The sequence below is a fragment of the Heteronotia binoei genome, chromosome 2 (genome assembly GCF_032191835.1).
Source record: "Heteronotia binoei isolate CCM8104 ecotype False Entrance Well chromosome 2, APGP_CSIRO_Hbin_v1, whole genome shotgun sequence".
NCBI classification, from domain to species: domain Eukaryota; kingdom Metazoa; phylum Chordata; class Lepidosauria; order Squamata; family Gekkonidae; genus Heteronotia; species Heteronotia binoei.
Window position 1 is genome coordinate 125,651,062 of NC_083224.1, and position 3,408 is coordinate 125,654,469.

The window sequence follows — 3,408 nt, forward strand, 5'->3', positions numbered from 1 at the left end:
ACAATACCAACAGACGGCTCGCAGCAGACATCCGGACCACGATTCCCAGCAGGCACTGCGCCACCAATGAGTGGAGAAACTGGAAGGGGAAGGAAACCTCCGTATGAAGCGCCTTCTCAGAACATCCCATGCACACAGGAAATTAACACGGGGGGAAGGAGGTGGCAGAAGATATCTCCGCCTTCGCCCGCTGAACCTGAAGTGACACCCTTTAAAAGGGAGCCCAGGAAGGATGGCTGAAACAGGCAAGACTAGTATTCCTCGTGCTCCTAATTTAAGAGCGGCTCCACAGTAAATTCCTCACGTGTTAGATATTTTGTACATGCTAAGTGCTCTCACTGAACTACAACACCTGTATGCGGCAACATGAACATTTCAGGAATCATGCACTGTGGACAACCAGTGATTAGGCAAGGGAATGCAGTAGCCTTCATACCTTTAAAGCATACCAGTCACTGAAAATAAAGATAGTTAAGCACAGAACATAAGAGAAGCCATGTTAGATCAGGCCAATGGCCCATCCAGCCCAACACTCTATCGCACAGTGGCCAATATGTGTGTATGTGTATGTGTGTTTATAGATATATATATATACACACACACACACACACACATAAATATATATATATACTGTGGCTAATAGCCACTGATGGACCTCTGCTCCATATTTTTATCCAATTCCCTCTTAAAGCTGGCTATGCTTGTAGCCGCCACCACCTCCTGTGGCAGTGAATTCCACATGTTAATCACCCTTGGGATGAAGAAGTACTTCCTTTTATCCGTTTTAACCTGACTGCTCAGCAATTTCATTGAATGTCCAAGAGTTCTTGTATTGTGAGAAAGGGAGAAAAGTACTTCTTTCTCTTTCTCCATCCCATGCATAATCTTGTAAACCTCTATCATGTCACCCCGCAGTTGACGTTTCTCCAAGCTAAAGAGCCCCAAGAGTTTTAACCTTTTTGCATAGGGAAAGTGTTCCAAACCTTTAATCATTCTAGTTGCCCTTTTCTGCACTTTTTCCAATGCTATAATATCCTTTTTGAGGTGCAGTGACCAGAATTGTACACGGTATTCCAAATGAGACCATCGATTTATACAGGGGCATTATGATACTGGCTGATTTGTTTTCAATTCCCTTCCTAATAATTCCTAGCATGGCGTTGGCCTTTTTTTATTGCAGTCGCACACTATCTTGACATTTTCAATGACTTATCTACCCCGACCCCAAGATCTCTCTCTTGGTCAGTCTCTGCCAATTCACAACCCATCAACTTGTATTTGTAGCTGGGATTCTTGGCTCCAATGTGCATTACTTTGCACTTGGCCACATTGAACCTCATCTGTCACGTTGACGCCCACTCACCCAGCCTCGACAGATCCCTTTGGAGTGCCTCACAATCCTCTCTGGTTCTCACCACCCTGAACAATTTAGTGTCATCTGCAAACTTGGCCACTTCACTGCTTGCTTCCAACTCCAGATCATTAATGAACAAATTAATGAGCATGGGACCTAGTACTGAGCCCTGCGACACCCCATTGCTTACCGTCCTCCACTGTGAATACTGCCCACTTATACTCACTTTCTGTTTCGTATTAATTAGCCAGTTTTTGATCCACAAGAGGACCTTTTACTCCATGATTCTCAAGCTTACTAAGGAGACTTTGATGAGGAACTTTATCAAAAGCTTTCTGGAAGTTAAGGTAAACAACATCTATTGGGTCCCCTTTGTCCACATGTTTGTTCACCCCCTCAAAGAACTGTAACAGGTTAGTGAGGCAAGATCTTCCCTTACAGAACCCATGCTGAGTATTCCTCAATAACTTGTGTTCATCAATGTGCCTACTCATTCTGTCCTTGATAATGGTTTCTACCAACTTTCCCGGTATTGAAGTCAGACTGACTGGCCTGTAATTTCCCGGATCTCCTCTGGAACCCTTTTTAAAGATGGGGGTGACATTTGCTACCTTCCAGTCCTCAGGAACGGAGGCAGATTTCAATGAAAGATTACATATTTTTGTCAGGAGATCCACAAGTTCAACTTTGAGTTCTTTCAGAACTCTTGGATGTATGCCATCCGGACCTGGTGACTTATTAGTTTTGAATTCGTCAATCAGTTGTAGGACCTCCTCTCTTGCCACCTCAATTTGGCTCAGGTCTTTCAACACCCCTTCCAAAATTAGCGGTTCTGGACTGGGCAAACACTTCTCATCTTCCACAGTGAAGACTGAGGCAAAAAATGCATTCAGCTTCTCAGCCATTTCCCTATCCTCCTTCAGTAATCCTTTTACCCCTTGGTCAGATTTAGGCCTCAGATTTAGCAGGTGCTCACAGGAGCACTGCTTCTAATCCTTTCTGACGGTTCCACCTACCTTGTCCATTGAGTAGTAGGTGCAGCTGCATAACAATCCCTGGATTAGGAGAGTGGGCAGCCAGCCAGCCCCCAGGGGCTTTGCCACACCCCCAGCAACCCTCATTAAGCCCTGGAGAAGCCCACACCACCCTTGCTCCACTTCTTATGTGATTTTGGGCAGCAGGTGGCTTGCTGGCCTTTTGACTATTGGGGGGCAGCCAGGAGAGCCCCAGGAGAGAAAGGTCTGCTTGGGCTGGCTGGATCTCTAGCCAGACCAAGCAGGCCTCACTTGCCCAGGGCGCTCCTTTCTTGCATTCGGTTGCTTTTGGCTTGGGGGGCGGCATATGCTAATGAGCTCTGCCACCTATTTTTCTACAAAATGACTCCTGGTTAGGCGTGGGACTGCAGTAGCCTTCACACCTTTTAAACACACCAGTGACTGAAAATATAGTTGCAAGATCTCACTCATACTCAAGACTTTACCTAATCTGTAATGACATCCCTGATATGGCTAGCCTAGGCTAGCCTGATCTCATCAGTTCTTGGCAGCTAAGCAGAGTTGTTCCTGGCTAGTATTTGGATGGGAGACCTCCAAGGAATACCAGGATCACGAGGCGGACACAGACAGTGGTAACCCACTTCTAAACATCTCTAGCCTTGAAAATCCAAGAGGGTCACCGTAAGCCAGCTGTGACTTGACAGCATGTTCCACCAATGACATCTACACTCAATAATAGAATCCTCCACTCATGAGCACAAATCAAAAAGGTGCCCATGAGTTGTCTTATTTGGAGCACAAACTCAGTGAATTCACTGATGTGTACCTTGGAGTCTAATCCTTCCCCCCCCCCCCCCCTTGTGCTGTAGGTATTTGTTGCAACAAAAAAGAGACTTGGGCATCTTGACATAGTCAATCAGAAACAAAATAAACTCATTTGCATTTTGCATCTGATGAAGTGAACTTTGATGCACCAAAGTTATACCCTGGAAAATTTTGTTGGTTTTTAAAAGGCACTATTGGTCTTCAATTTTGCTCATCCTCAAATTTATGACATGA